The following is a 17,312-nucleotide window of genomic DNA, read 5'->3' on the forward strand; positions in this document are numbered from 1 at the left end:
TGCAGTAATAAAGTCGGTCCACAGCGTGCATGTCAACATTAATCATGAGCGGTCTGAAGGACGCAGGCTGGTTACTGTCAGTAGCTTCAAATGGATTTAAAGCAAAATCACTTCAGTGTTTCTAAACTGCAGGAAACTCAAACATGTCACTTTTTAAATTTGAGACTTTTTGCTGTTAATAAACAAGCTGAAGTTTCAGTAACTGTGCATTAAGTAATCAGGTTACATTTTACACAACTGAGAGTAAAATAAAACGAGCAAACCAACCAAACAGCAAAGATAACAGGAAGTAAACCTGATGACGCACAGCCAGGATATGTTAATCATGTCGGGGCAACAACATCCACCTGAGACAGGTAAACTGTTCTGGGACAAAGCAGGTGAGCAGCAACATGAAGCTAAAGCTGGAACCAAACCCACTGTGATGGCCAAACCCATGGCCACACTCTAAAGTCAGTAACTCTTGTGTATTTTCATTTCTTTGTTTGAACACAATAACACACTTTAGTTTCCAATAAGTTTATTGATTGGTTTGGATACATTTGTTCTATTTGTAAGCACGCACGTTTAGTTTACTTGTGTATTCATACCAGTTCATTACTTTGATTTTTTGACTAACCTTTGTTTCTTTTACTTCATACCTGCCATGATCTGGGGAGTTGCCAGGGTTTAAAGCCCTTAAATACAAAGAGGGATAATTGGACCGTACCACCCTTCCCTGCTGAAGGGAGAGAATGTGTGTTTTCTTTAATTAAAAATAGTATTTCTACTTAATTAAATGTTTGAGTTTAGGGTTTAGTAGTTTTGATTTCTTTCTGGTGTTTAGTTTAATAACAAACCAGACTATACTGCGTTGTTGGTTGTTTACAATTGTGTTTTGTTTAGTTACCCCTCATGTGTCATATTGGTCTGATCAGCCATTATATATACCCTTGTATGTCATTTCATGTTGAGGTCAGTCATGTTTGTTTGGGCAGTCGTTTGGTTTGTTAAGTTTGCATTTCTTTCAGGTGTGGCTGTAGCTCAGGTGGTAGAGCAGGTCGGAAGGTTGGTGGTTCGATTCCTAGTCTGCATACCAAATATCCTTGGGCAAGATACTAACCCCAAGTTGAATGTGTGTGAATGTTAGCTATAAAAGCACTTAGAAAAATGTGCTTGGGTGAATGCACAAGTTGTGTAAAGCACTTTGAGTGCTCAGATGAGTAAAAAAGCGCTATATAAGAACCAGACCATTTACCATAACAGGCGAACAAATCTGCAGTCCCATATGCAATTCTGAAAGGTTCCTACTTCTCATTTACATTTCCAGCACATGTTGTTCGTCCTCAGGTTTTCTGCACTTTTATTAAAATCATCACCACTTTAAAACTCCATGTGTTCAAACAAGAGTCCTCTAAAGACAGGTGAGACACATTTTCATTACATTCGGTTTGCTCACGGGTCTGAATGTTTTTATATAAATGTTATGACAACAAACAGTGAAGCTAAAAAAGATCCCTCATCCAGAATGAGCTGCAGGGTTCTTTTTATTGTCATCATTGTCTCAGTGAAAAGAGGCTATAATCCACAAACTAGCACAAGGTGTTAAGAAATACTGCCCCCATGTGGACAGTACTTTTTTTTTTTTTTTTTTTTTAACACTTTCTCTTTATTGATTTTCATCTTATTTTACATACAGAACTAAAGAGGGCAAGGGAAACCAACACATTCACATATGTTCACATATTCCAAAATACACAACGGCTTGTTTTACTTATACATATTACATATTACACAGGTGCATGTTCCATTCAAACAAATTCGTAGCGGTCCCTCTGCATCACAGAGCTATCAGTCTCTAGTCTCTTGACGTATAACGATCCCATCGTTCCCAAAGTCTCTCTCCTTTCTCCTTCTGTAGCCGCAGTGAGAGGGTAATCAGTTCCATATGATGAATTGTGTTAATAATGTCTATGACCAGCTTCTGTGTGGGGGGGCTTGCCTGTAACCAACACTTAGTAATTGCCTTTTTGCATGCAACCATAATTATTTTCAGTAAATATGAGTCTCTGTTATTTATATCCTCAGGGATATTCCCAAGGTACATGGTACTAAAGGAGAAGTCCAGTGTTACCTCCAGCACATCCATCACCATTTGTTTAATCTCCTCCCAAAGGGTCTTCAGTTTAGGGCATGACCAGAAGACATGGAAGCAACCTGCAGCGACCTCCCCACACTCCCTCCAGCATGAAGCGCCTGAACCACTTATTTTGGATTTCTGCTTTGGTGTGATGAAGAATCTAATTAAATTCTTCCATCCAAAATCTCGCCATGTTAAAGAATTTGTGGTAGATAACACATTCTTCCACATCCGCAACCAATCTTCCTCTGAGATAGTTATACCTGCTTCTTTTTCCCATCGATGACTGACATATCTTGTTGAGGTCTTTTTCATAGCTGTAAAACTTCTGTATATTTTGCCTATAGTACCTCTTATAATGTTGTCACCATAAGCATCCATAAATATTTGGATCACCCCACTAGCATCTGCGTCAAGCATTTTAATTTCCTTCGGGAAGAAGCTCCGAACCTGTAGGTAACGATAAAAATCTTCCCTGCCGATCTCGTAAATCTGACACGTCCTCAAAATTTATCAGCTCCCCATGCTTCACTATCTTACAGATTGCAGTGATTCCATGCCTGGACCACTCCCTGAATTTATGGTCTAACAATGCTGGAAGGAAGCGTGGGAGATACGCTGGCCAGCCCAGCAACCCTATTTCCCTATTAAGACCAAAGATTTTAATCACATCTGCCCATTTTTTCAGGGAAAAACTTACACATAAATTTTGCATCTGATATGCCTGTGGCAAACTCTCAAGAGACCCCAGAACAGACTGTATTGGGAAATCCATCAAAGAAAGCTCAATGTCCTTCCATTTTGCCTCAAACTTAGAGTTACACCAGCACACTAGAGGTCTGATCTGGGCTGCCAGATAGTAATCCTCAAAGCACGGTAGAGCCATGCCCCCCCGCTCACCAGGCAGCTGCATTGTTGCATATTTCACTCTCGGCCTTTTATTTCCCCATATGAATCTTGAGCAATGCATATCCCACTCCCTAAATTGTTTTGCTGGTACCTCCACTGGAAGTGCTGCAAACAAATATAGCAGCTTTGGGAGGATATTTATCTTTATTGCTCTAACTTTGCTGCCCAGATCGAGGTGGAGCAGACCCCACCTCTCCAGATCTTCATATATCTTCTTGTTCACCCGGTTATAATTAACTTCATATAACAATGCAAGGTCTTTTGTCAGCAGGATCCCCAAATACTCCATTTGAGATTGATGCCATCCGAATCTATATCTTGCTACCAATTGTCTTGAGGGGTTAAAAAAGAATGTCAAGATTTGAGTTTTTTGAATGTTTAGTCTATAACCAGACAGTCTGCCATATTCTTCCAGTATTTCCATAAGCAGAGGAATTCCCTCTTCCGGGTTTCCTAGCGCTACCAGCACGTCGTCTGCATACAAGCAAATTTTATTTTCCACATTCCCCGTTGTAACCCCCTCCAATCGAGGCTCTTCTCTGATGCATTGAGCCAACGGCTCAATGAAAAGGTTAAAGAGCAGTGGGCTCAACGGGCAGCCCTGCCTACAGCCACGTTGTAGTGTTATCCGATTTGAGAGGCTTCCATTAACTTTGATCCTTGCTGTTGGAGACATATAAATCATTCTTATACATTGAATAAACCTGTCACATAGCCCAAATCTCTTCAACACATTAAACAGAAATTCCCACCCGACCGTATCGTATGCCTTTTCCGCATCAAGCCCAATGAGAACTGTTCCAGTTTTCCCTTTAAGTATCTGGTCAATAATATGAATGGCCCTTCTGATATTATCGTGTGTTTGTCTGTTACCAATGAAGCCTGTTTGATCCTCCTCTATCAGCGTGGGCATCAATGTACTCACTCCTAGCCAAAATTGCGGCAAATAGTTTATAGTCTATATTTAACACGCTAATAGGTCTATAACCTCTGGGGTCAGTTTTATCCTTCCCTGCTTTTGGTATGACAGAGATATACGCCTCCCGCCACGATGGTGGGAGCGCCCCCCCACTCAGAGTGTAATTAAAAGAGGCCTTTAGTAGCGGGATTAAGGGTTCCCTCATCTGCCTATACCACTCTGGTGGAAATCCATCACATCCTGGGGCTTTAAAAGTCTTGAGTTTTGAGATCCCAATGTTAAACTCTTCTGCTGATATTTCTCTGATGAGTTTTTCATTCTGCTGCTTACCTATAAATGGTAGATCTAGGCTGGATAAGAAATTCTGAATCTTATGCTCATCTGCTTTATCCGGTTGTGTGTATAGCTCAGCGTAATATTCTTCAAATGCTCTCTGAATTTCTTCGAGTTTATTAGTTATCTTATTTGTTTTTAAATTTCGAACTTTATGAATAGTGTTCTCCTGTTGTTGCCTCCTGAGTCTCCATGATAATAGCCTAGCAGCTTTGGGTCCTGCCTCATACCACCGTTGTCTATTATATTTTAATTTTTTTTCAATTTCCTCACTTAAAATTTTGTGGATCTCCTGTTTAACCGGCCTCATCTGCTCCAATACCTTGGGGCACCTTGTAACGGTGTGCAGTTGTTCCAATTTTTCCAAATTTTCCTGCAAATCTGACAGCTTTTTTGCTCTCACCTTCTTTAGGACTGCACATTTTGCAATAATTTTACCCCTAAGGTATGCCTTAGCTGCATCCCATAAAATTGTGGGATTAACAGTTCCATTGTCATTGAGTTCTAAATATGTTTTTAACTCCTGTCCCATTTCTCTTTTAAATGAGTCATTATTTAACAGACCTGTGTTAAGCCTCCATAAGGTGTTTTTGGGGCTAGCTTTAAACCCAATCTTCATAGTTAGTCCCGAATGATCAGATAAATCTCTCTGTCCTATTATGCAATCCTTCACTCTGTGGAGATCTTTACTAAAAGTAAAGAAATAATCAATCCTCGAGTACATATCATGTCTCGCTGAATAAAATGTAAATTTGCGTTCATTTTTGTGTAAATATCTCCATATATCTATAAGCCCCAACTCTGATAACATTGTTTTTACTTGTTTCTCTAATTTAGTTCCCCTCCGGTCTCCGCTAGTTGTATCCCATTTTGGATGGAGAAGTAAATTGAAATCTCCTGCACATATACATGTACCAACACTTTCTGCGGCAATAAGACTGAATATCTCCTTAAAGAACCCTATACTACTACCAGGGGGTGCATATATATTACACAGCGTGACGTCTTCCTGTTCCATTTTCCCTTTCACCAACACAAATCTTCCCTCTTTATCTTTATGTTCTCCAGTAAACTCAAAACCAACCTTGTTCGGTATCAGAATGGCCACTCCTCTTTTTTTGCCAGATCTATGTGAGGCATAATAAATATTTTTGAATCCCATTCTCTTCCACTTCTCATGTTCTTCCTTTGATAGATGTGTTTCTTGTAGAAACGCAATATCAATTTTTTCCCTTTTTAGCTTTGAAACTATCTTACTCCTCTTAATGGGATTCTTTACACCATTTACATTCAAAGACAGTACCTTATAATACCGCATATGTTCTATGTATTTCCAACTTATTTTCCTGCACCAACAAAACAATACTCCCAGCCCTCAGAACACATAATAAACACACATGAACAAAGACAGAACTTGTCTTAACCAAATAAACTAGGTCTTCCATAAGAGAGTTTTTTTTCTCTCCTCTCAGTCTGGGGGGAAATGCCACAGTGTGGGGCCCCTCTCGTTTCCTATTTTAAAAGAAAAAGGGAAACTAAAAAACAAAAACAAAAAACATGTGAGTCACCTGCATCGGACCCTCACCACTCCATGATCAAAGGGGGATCGTCTTAACAGCGAAACGGGGCCGGTGGGGCACAGGTGTTACTGCTCCGTACCGACGTCCTCCGTGCGCTGGAAAACCTTCAGCTTTTCCCGTGCGCTCCCGCGTAGATCAGCTGTATTCCCGGCGCGTCGCGGCCCAACCACGCCCGTCGGTAGCATACTGCTGATCATCTCCGCCGTAATGCCTTTGGGCTTTCTTGTGGCCACCGGTCCCACCGTGTATCCGCGTCTTCTTAGATCCGCCGCAGCTTCCTCCGCGCTATTGTATAAGACCATTCCCGAGTCAAAATGAACCCGCATTTTAGCAAGCGGGGTCTGGAACCGGATGGCGTTTTCTTTAAGTACTTTTTTACTCTTTTCTCTTCATTTGTATGTTTTCGGCATAGTCGTGATCAAAGAAAATCCGTTTCTCCTTTATATATACAGGCTTCTTCCATGCAGCGCGTAGGATTTGTTCTTTAATATTGAACTTTAAGAAGCGCACCACCGTCGATCGAGGGGGTGCCCCCGGTGTTCCAGATCTACTGGCGTTTAGATCAACTGGCGTTGGTCGAACAGATGTGTGGCAGTCTTGCGTTTCAGGAGCTGCTACCGACAAACCAGCAAAGAAAAACGCCAAATGTGTCATCTGTGACACTTGTAAGGTTATCCCAAACACACTCCGTCAGTCTTGATGCCGTTGAACAACAAAATGTTTACAAATGTTTCGAGTTTACCTGGTGATATCCTCATGCGCGACGCGATCGCGAAAACAGCAAACAATTAACACCACGCCGATGTTGTTCACAGGTCAGCAAGAGTAAACGATCGGGAGACTCTTGTCGTCGTTATCGTTCCCCTCGCACGTTTTATTTCTCCGGTTTCAGCGTTTTTGCTTCACAACTAAAGCGAGCAGTTTACTTTGTGCACTAACATGGACTCGAGTCAACCAGCGCCACCTCTGGCCAAGTGCCACAGCCTACAGCCAGATCAACTTGTGACACACATCTGCAGCATGTTTGAATTTGTTTCATGCACAACACATTTGTAGCTTTCAATTGTCTCTGTCTGTGCGTCATGCAAATAAACCTTTGACAAGAATGAAATGATATCATATATTCCTTATTGGCCTACATTTGTACAAAATTCCAAATTATATACACAAAGTCATAGAAATCACCATCCCTGTTCATCCTGATTTTAATATTCTCTTTTTCCATAACAATGAAATACGCCTTGGACAAATATGACACATTAATATTTCATTAGTGTTGTCACATCACATCCTGTAAGCAGAGTCTGTCTGTGTCTTTCCTCTGGAAATGAATATTTCCAGCCAATATAGGTAATCCATCAACATGGCTGGAGAGTTGGTAGTTATATACAGTCTGTATAAGTGTGGTTAATCTAATGAACATTTGTAAGGAGATGGCAGTTACTGTGAATTTACAGCAGTTACACAGTGATTAGTAATAAACAGCCAGTGAGAGTGAGTGGATTTAAGAAAGTCAGTGACTCAGGTGTGTCGCTTGGTTTGTCATCTGTTTTTCAGACTGGAGGAGACGTAGAAATCTTTTGTTTTAAATCTTAGTTAGGAAGAGTCCTGTTTTAAAACAAGCACTTTTTGTGAGAAATGCAAGAAGTACATCTGCAGAAAGCACACAGTTACATTCTGTCCATCATGTGGACAAAACTGAAAATGTTGAACATTGAAAAACTGAGAACGTTGGGCAAGTTCAAAAGACGTGTTTGTAAGAACGAAAAACCAAATTGTTCCTACAATAGTTATGGAAAGTCAAACTGTTGTATGTCTGTGTTCTACATGTTTATCTCATGGGAAATAAAGTTGCTATTGTTTCAGTGCAGTTTTTTGACAATCCTGAGTGGATTTACACAGTACGGGTCAAAATGACCCACAACAAAATCAATGTCATTTTTTTTGTTTTTCAACATAATACAAGGGTTAATTTCCAAAACTTGCATATGATCTTCAATTTGAAGCAGATCCACTATCACATAGCAGCTGGAGCAGTCTCCAATGGAGGTCAGTCCACTGCTGCCACCTGTGGCCAAATACCACAACCTACTACTAGATTAACTTGTGACACATCTGCACCTGCTGCTATGATCACATTGAGTCGAGGCTCAGTGGCTGCACTTACTCCTGGTACATCCAAATCTACCCACAAACATGTTGAAAGATGCAATCCCAGCAATGTGGATTGTCAACACTAAAAACAATCAGTAAGCAAAGACAACAGGGATCAATTTTCTCTGTTTATTTAGCACCCACAACATTAGTAGTCGCCTTCTGCACAGGGGAAGTCCACACACTGTGTGGTACCACTTTCCGCAGAAGGTGCAATCTGAAAGATTGAATGAGATTGTCGGGGTCATTGTCTGACTGTTTATTACTAATCACCTGCTGTACATTCACAGTAACTGCCATCTCCTTACAAATGTTTATTAGATTAACCACACTTATACAGACTGTATATAACAACCAACTCTAAAATACGGTGGCCCCTAGAGACAAAGCACGTACAAACTCCAAAACACTTGCAAACTCCAAAACACATGCAAACTCCAAAACACTTGCAAACTCCAAAACACATGCAAACGCCAAAACACTTGCAAACTCCAAAACACATGCAAACTCCAAAACACATGCAAACTCCAAAACACATGCAAACTCCAAAACACTTGCAAACTCCAAAACACATGCAAACCCCAAAGCACATGCAAATTCCAAAACACAACGGAAGTGCTCCAGGACGCTAGGGGCAGTGTTGAGCTCGATTTGCAAAATAAACGGCAAGTTTGTCTGTATGGGACGGTCTAGTCTCTGTCGCGCTTCCCAGGTTGCCTAGCAACCATGATACTAACCGCTGGAAACGTGTCATACAACTTTGTTTGACAGAAATGAAGGAAAACATATTTTGTTCATTTGTTTGTTTGTTTCTACATGAGCTTTGTGTGATTTGATAAGTATCTGAGGTTGAGACCACAGGACAGTAAAACATGATTTTTGGGCTTCATTTCTGTACTGAACAGTCATTTAAGATTAGTTAGTAAATAACAATTAGCTAATGTTGTTCATGAGACTAAAGTCATATCACTTTGGTAATGTAAATATAATATGGCCAATATTATAGTTATTATATTAATCATTATTAGCTATTACAGCAGTGAACATGAACTCTGTGTCAAATACTGAGCCACAGTACAGATTCAAGTTGCAGTTATTTATAGGTCTTATCACCTTAAATCTTCACTCAAAGACAAGTATCTTTGACAGTGTATATATAGGTGTATCATATATAAGAGAGAAATGTTGTTCCTTCAGTATGTTGGCATTACTAAATTTGGCTCATTGCTTACATACGTGTGTAAAAAGAAATTATATGAGCTGTGATAACTGTTTCTGATAAAATGAAGAGTAGACTGATATATTGAATATTCCTTTATTGGGTGAGAAAATCAGACCATGTCATAACTGCTTTAAGTCATACAGAATAGATATCAGAGCCTTAAACAGGCTGACTTCTGCTAAATGGGTCAAACTGGGCAGAAAGTATACAAACACATAGCATCATTATAGAATATGATGTAACACTATAGATCAACTTACCTCAGAATATATAAAGCATATAAACAATTACAGCAATATGATGCAACAAACACAGCACTGCTACTAATCCAAAATACTCAAAGCTTCATAGAACTGAAACAAACATTTATTTTTAGGTCCATTCAGCTGCTGATACATACTTTAGGTTTCTGAATATTAAACTTGTTTCTTCCTTTCATAGTGTGTAACTTGAAGGCCCTGAGTACTTTCTCCCACACTGCAAACACTGGAATGATAAAATTATTTGAACATTACCTAATAAGACTGATTCAGGACAGACAATTAGTTATGTTAAACTTTCCTAGCAGTCCTTCACAAACAGGGAACAGTCTGTCTATTCTCTCCATCTGTCAGCTGCTGCTGGCTCTTCCTCCTCCTCTTCCTCACACACTGCTGAGTCCTGGTGGATCATCAGGGGTGCAAAGCCTCACAGATGATGTGCAGCAGTGAGTCCCTCAGTCTGTCCTCACTCTGGACACTTGCAGTTGTCACACATGGAAATCAAATGCGTGATAAGCTGCAGGATTCAAACACAAATGTAACTTATAAATACATGTTCATACTTTTATTACACAATCAGAGAGAAAGAAAAAGAGAGAGAGTGCAGGACAGACAGACAGGTGACAGCCTCAGGTGTATACACTGCTACAAAACAGCACAAAAGAAGGAGGACTGTGTTATTACGAAACAAGAAGAGTTCCCAGATGGTACACTGGACACGTGTGTGACTCCTGTGATTAAAGCACCTTTCTTTCAGCTTAACGAGTGAACCGTCAGCTCGTTCAAACACACGTTAAAGTCCGTTTGGCTCTACACCACCGAACAGTGGCAGCAATATAACATAGCTAACATTAACAGTGCAGTGAATCCTGCTTGTGCCGTGATATTCAGGACTGCAAACCGAGCAGCATCACTGACTTTCAGCCTGTTGTGTTTGTGGATATATGACTGACTTTAATTATCCATAAAATCATCACATTCTCTGTAAGATTAAAGTCAACTATTGAACGGCGTATATTTTGGAGTAAAGGCTTTAAAACCAAGTTAGTACAAACATCGCTAATGTCACATAACTTTCCCGACATGTGGCCAACAGTAATGTTTTAATGTTCTTCATTATAAAAAACATTTGCGCATAAATAAGTGACATAATATTCAGTACTTACTTCTGAAAGTTTACTCTTGGCGGCTCCGCTTCAGCCGTTTTTTTCGGCAAAATTATCCACACCACAGGCGAGCTATGAAATCTGGGATATGTTGGGCCATGAAGGCTACAGCGACCCATTCTTAAAATTCAGGGAAATTAAGGACGCATTTGAGGGCCGCATTTCGAGCAGCCTTTGAATTGGGACAGCCTTCGTCGTGTCGCTGTGACGTAATCGGCCTTAAAATGCGGACTTTAAGGCTGCAGACCCCAAATCCGGTCATTGGTACATCCTGGCTTGTGTAGTTACTAGGTAACAAAAGCTCAACACTGCCCCTAGCGTCCTGGAGCACTTCCGTTGTGTTTTGGAATTTGCATGTGCTTTGGGGTTTACAAGTGTTTTGGAGTTTGCATGTGTTTTGGAGTTTGCAAGTGTTTTGGAGTTTGCATGTGTTTTGGAGTTTGCAAGTGTTTTGGAGTTTGCATGTGTTTTGGAGTTTGCAAGTGTTTTGGAGTTTGCATGTGTTTTGGAGTTTGCAAGTGTTTTGGAGTTTGCAAGTGTTTTGGAGTTTGTACGTGCTTTGTCTCTAGGGGCCACCGTACTAAAATGTTTGTTCGCAGAGAAAAGACACAGACAGACTACGCTAACGACATGTGATGTTACAACACTAGTGAAATATTAGTGTCATTTCATTCTTGTCAAAGGTTTATTTGCATGACGCACAAACGGAGACAATTGAAAGCTACAAATGTGTTGTGCATGAAACGAATTCAAACGTGCTGCAGATGTGTGTCACAGGTTGATCTGGCTGTAGGCTGTGGCACTTGGCCAGAGGTGGCGCTGGTTGACTCGAGTCCATGTTAGTGCACAAAGTAAACTGCTCGCTTTAGTTGTGAAGCAAAAACGCTGAAACCGGAGAAATAAAACGTGCGAGGGGAACGATAACGACGACAAGAGTCTCCCGATCGTTTACTCTTGCTGACCTGTGAACAACATCGGCGTGGTGTTAATTGTTTGCTGTTTTCGCGATCGCATCGCGCATGAGACAATCACCAGGTAAACTCGCGACATTTTTAAACATTGTGTTGTTCAACAGCATCAAGACTGACGGAGTGTGTTTGAGATAACCTCACAAGTGTCACAGATGACACATTTGGCGTTTTTCTTTGCTGGTTTGTCGGTAGCAGCTCCTGAAACGCAAGACTGCCACACATCTGTTCGACCAACGCCAGTTGATCTAAACGCCAGTAGATCTGGAACACCGGTGGCGGCTGCACTCCCAGCGCCCGGTGAGCTCTCTCTATTCCTAGGTTCTTCTCGCTGCCCAAGTCCACGCCGTCCCCCAACTCCGATATCATCATGCTTTCCACATACCTTAGCATGGAGGTGCCTTCTATGTTCTCGGGGATGCCATATATCCTTATGTTATTACGGCGTGAGCGCCCCTCCAAATCCGTAACCTTCTCTTGGAGCTGCCTCTGGTTATCCAACAGCTGAACAATGGCATCCCTCACTCCAATGTCCCATTTCTCCTTCCCCACCATGTTTCTTTCCATTTCTTCCAGACGTTTCCCCACCTCCTCGATCCTGCTTGTGGCGGCGGTAACCTGTTGATTTATCTCGTGTGTTAACTCGCTCATTTGGGCTTTCATGTCCTCTTTCAAACTTGTTCTCACGAGCAATAGCTCCTTCTTCATCTCTGCCTTAAGGTCTTGCATGCCCTCCGCCACTACTTCACTCACCACCTGTCTGAGGGGGCCTAGCGCTGATGTTGTGGCCTCCGCCGCCATCTTCTCGCCCTCTTGAGCGTGTTTCATTTGTCTTACTCTCAAGTCGCGTTTCTAAGCTTCGGCCTGGGGCTCGTCCCTTCTTATTTTTATCTCCGCTCATTATTCTTGAGGGGAAAGTCGCTTTTAATGGATTATATTCTTGAATTGCGGATTATTTTAGCTATCGATGCAGGAGCTCCTGTTTATGCTGCTACTCTCGCCACCATGACACCGGAAGGCCCATGTGGACAGTACTGACAGAGTTTTAAGCTTTGGTATCCCAAAGTGTTAACAGCAGACTGATCTTTATGATGTAGAGCAAGACAAAGGTTACTGATTAAATAAATGCTAAAAACATGCAGATGAGAGACAAGTTGTTCCACTGAAAGCAAGCTTCTGAGGACCAAGAGCAGCTCCTGGTGATGAAATACTCAAATCACCATGTTTTCCAAATTCAGATTAAATCCTGGAAAAGATAAAAGTCAGAGCTGGCTTAAGAGAATATTTCAGAAGGACAAAGTTTAGTGTGACAGGAGCAAATATAATATTCACTAAAGTCCTGATGAACCCATTGGTGAGAACTGTTATGATGATTTTTAAGGTGAAGTCAGCTCATGCAGGAAGCTGCAGGCTTCTGACAATGAATTTATTCTGCAGTCTGTGTCTGACGATGAAGAATCTGTGGACTCTTCATCGGATGCTGGGTTTGGAACTGCCAGCAGAGGAATATATATATATATATATATATATATATATATATATATATATATATATATATATATATATATATATATATATATGTGTGTGTGTGTGTGTGTGTGTGTGTGTGTTTGGAAGACATGGAAATACCTGCAATGCTACAGTCCTAAAACACTCTGTAACAGCTAAAAGTACTTCATTAAACCCCATTTTGTGAAACCCCATTATTTGGGGTTTCACAGAGTTCCTGCATTCTATTTTTTTTTCATCTAAAACTCTTCCGTGGGCCTTAAATGAACATGAGGCTCATTTCCTCTGCAGGTTCACGGAGTTTAACAGAGAAACTCAGAGCACAGGAAGTCAGAAACATTGCCAGCAGCTTCCGCTCGAAGGTTTGAAGCTGGAAAAGCCCACCTCAGGTGTGCAGGTATTGTGGGGAAGATTCCTAATTTATTTGCACTTCCTCTTTAGACTAGCTGTCTGTTCAGTCAGCTGATTGAACTCACTTGTCACACCCCTCTCATAGCCATCTATTACCAGTTTAATCAATAACTTTCTATAAAAACCAGAGTTGGCAAAAGTACATTCTGTACTTAAGTAGAAGTATAGATACTTGTTCAATTCAATTCAATTTTATTTATATAGTGCCAAATCACAACAACAGTCACCTCAAGGCGCATTATATTGTAAGGTAGACCCTACAATAATACATACAGAGAAAAAAACCCAACAATCATATGACCCCCTATGAGCAAACACTTTGGCGACAGTGCAAAGAAAAACTCCCTTTTAACAAGAAGAAACCTCCGGCAGAACCAGGCTCAGTGAGGGGGCGGCCATCTGCTGCAGGTTGGGGTGAAAGAAGAAAGACAGGATAAAAGACACGCTGTGGAAGAGAGCCAGAGATTATAATTATTATAATTCAGTGTAGAGAGGTCTATTAACACATGTTGAGTGAGAAAGGTGATTGAAAAGGAAATACTCAATGCATCATGGGAATCCCCCAGCATTCTACACCTATTGCAGCATAACTAAGGGAGGATTCAGGGTCACCTGATCCAGCCCCTAATAGATGCATGAACTAGTTTTTCAGTGCCACTCTGAGACAGGATATTTCTAATTTTAGAGATGTTGTGCAAATGGAAGAAAGCAGTCTTACATATTTGTTCAATATGTGCATTGAAGGACATATCCTGGTCAAGAATTACTCCAAGTTTCCTCACAGTGCTACTGGAGGCTAAGGTAATGCCATCCAGAGTAAAAATCTGGTTAGATACCATATTTCTAAGATTTTCAGGGCCAAATACAATAACCTGAGTTTTATCTGAATTAAGAAGCAGAAAATTAGAGGCCGTCCAGGTCTTTATGTCTTTAAGACATTCCTGCAGTTTAACTAATTGGTGTGTGTTATCTGGCTTCATGGATAGATAGAGCCGGGTGTCATCTGCATAGCAGTGAAAATGTATGCTATGCCTTCTGATGATACTGCCAAAGGGAAGCATGTATAATGTCAACACAAATGGTCCTAGCACTAAACCCTGTTGAACTCCATAATTAACCTCAGCATGCGAAGAAGACTCTCCATTTACATGAACAAATTGGAGTCTATTAGATAGATATGATGCAAACCACTGCAGCGCAGTACCTGTAATACCTACAGCATGCTCTAATCATTCTAATAGAATATTATGGTCGGCAGTATCGAATGTTGCACTGAGGTCATAAGAAGATCATTTGTAACCTTCACTAAAGCTGTTTCTGTGCTGTGATGGGCTCTGAAACCTGACTGAAACTCTTCAAATAAGCCATTCCTCTGCAGATGATCTGTTAGCTATTTGACAACTACCCTTTGAAGTTTTTTATATGAAAGGAAGGCTGGAGATTGGCCTATATTTAGCTAAGACCACTGGGTCTAGAGATGTTTTTTTAAGTAAAGGTTTAGAGAGATAGGTAGATCATATTTAAGATTGAAGCATTAATTAGTGGCAGGACTTCTTTGAGCAGTTTTGTAGGAATGGGGTCTAAAAGACACGTTGATGGTTTGGAGGAAGTAATTACTGAAGTTAACTCAGAAAGATCAATTGGAGAAAAAGACTCTAAATGAATATCAATGGTACTCAAAGTAGCTGTAGATAATGTTACATCTGTGAGATGATTTTGAGTATTTTTTTTTCTCTAGTAATGGTTAAAATTTTATTTGTAAAGAAAGTCATAACTAGTAAAAGGATTGGTTGGCTCAACAGAGCTCTGACTTTTTGTCAGCCTGTCTACAGTGCTGAAGAGAAACCTAGGGTTGGTCTTATTTCCTGGGGTGGCTGTAGCTCAGGTGGGCAACTATTCACCAGAAGGTTGGTGGTTCGATGCCGGGCTCTTCCAGTCTACACCATGCCAAATATCCTTGGGCAAGTTACTAACCCCATGTTGCTCTCCGATGCACTCCATCGGAGTGTGAATGCGAGTGAATGTTAGATAGAAGCACTAAAAAAAAACTTAGATAAAGTGCTTGTGTGAATGGGAATGATTGGGTGAATGCACGAGTTATATAAAGCGCTTTGAGTGCTCAGTGAGAGTAGAAAAGCACTACATAATAAAATGCTGTTGTCCACAATAACTAAAGAAGAAATTTACTTGGCAATTAAAAGACTAAAGGGAGGGAAAATGGCAGGGCCAGATGGGTTTGACCCAGAATGGTATAAAATAATGCAGGATTATTAGACTCCCACCATGTTAAAAACATTTAATTGGGTAATGGAAAAGAAAACTATCCCTTCTTCATGGAGGGAAGCAATAATTTCCATTATACCAAAAGAAGGAAAAGATAAACTAGAATGTAGTAAATATTGCCCAATTAGTGTACTGAATATTGATTATAAGTTGTTCACATCCATCATCTCTAAGAGACTAGAAACAATATTACCCGGGTTAATACATAATGACCAAACGGGTTTCATCAAACAGAGACAGGCCCAGGACAACATCAGAAAGGTTTTGCACATAATGAGGCAGGTTGATAAACAAAAATTAGAGACCTTAGTGTTAAGTTTAGATGCCGAGAAGGCATTCGATTCAGTGAGATGGTCCTTTTTATATAAAGTGCTTGAGAAGTTTAACTTTGATAAATCCATAATTGATATTATTTCAGGGCTATACAACAAACCAACCGCTAAAATCAAAATCAACGGAAACCTCACCGAACCATTTTATATTGGAATGCAGGACACGACAGGGTTGCTGCATTTCACCACTGCTTTTTGCTTTGTTTATAAAACCATTAAGTCAGTGGATGAGGCAGAAACAGGATATAACTGGAGTAAGAACGGCAGGAGGGGAACAGAAATTAGCATTATTTGCTGACGACATACTTTTAACAATATCCTATCCCTCACAGGCACTCCCACAAATCATGGAAATGCTATCAGAGTATGGTTCTTTTTCAGGATATAAGGTTAATGTAAATAAAACCCAAGTATTAACTTTAAACTATGAACCACCAGTCGAAATTAAGAATCGCTATAAATGGAAATGGGATGCAGATAGCATTAGGTATTTAGGGGTGGTAATACACCGTGACTTCACCAAAATGTTCAATGCCAACAATGCCCCGCTAAATGAATCTATAAAATCAGATATACAAAGATGGAATACTATTCCGTTTCTGGACCTACACTCCAGGATCGAATCAATCAGATTAAATATTCTTCCCCGACTGCTGTATTTGTTTCAGTCCTTACCGACAGTATTTTGTTAAAATATATCTGGAACGGGAAAAAACTAGAGTTAAATATAAAACGCTCCAACTAAAGAAAGAAAAGGGAGGGCTTCCTTGTTTACGAGAATATTACTGTGCAGCTTGTTGTCCAGATTACACCGCCTATTCTGTCCCTCCTGTTATTTCTAAGGTATGTTTTTTATAAGTTTGTTATATGGCGGGTCATAATCATTCGTTCTGTAATTAACTGTTGCAACGTGTCAGAAAATATGTTTATTCTTGATCTTGTCTGGACAAAGCCTACCATCTAGTGGGTTGACAGGGTAGCGCCATGTTAGAGCGCAAGCAGTGGTTTTCTCCCAGCGCTTGACAGGGAAGGTCCATTTCTCTGTGTCTCTGTAATTTCGTGCATCTGACGCCCTTGAAAAGGCATAATCTGTAAGTGTGGCAAAACGGTTTATTGTTTTCACTTATTAGTACCTTGTTCAGCAAAG

General features: G+C 40.5%; 1 long non-coding RNA gene across 1 annotated transcript; it reads right to left on the reverse strand.

The window, feature by feature from the left end:
• Positions 1-1,608: 1,608 nt before the first annotated feature.
• On the reverse strand, positions 1,609-8,375 carry LOC146502287 (uncharacterized). Its single transcript, XR_014869473.1, has 2 exons — positions 6,603-8,375; positions 1,609-6,474 (listed from the first exon to the last, which is right to left on the reverse strand). It is a non-coding gene; the product is annotated as an uncharacterized LOC146502287 (long non-coding RNA).
• Positions 8,376-17,312: the final 8,937 nt, after the last annotated feature.

This window comes from Neolamprologus multifasciatus, chromosome 15, assembly GCF_963576455.1.
Source record: "Neolamprologus multifasciatus chromosome 15, fNeoMul1.2, whole genome shotgun sequence".
NCBI lineage: Eukaryota > Metazoa > Chordata > Actinopteri > Cichliformes > Cichlidae > Neolamprologus > Neolamprologus multifasciatus.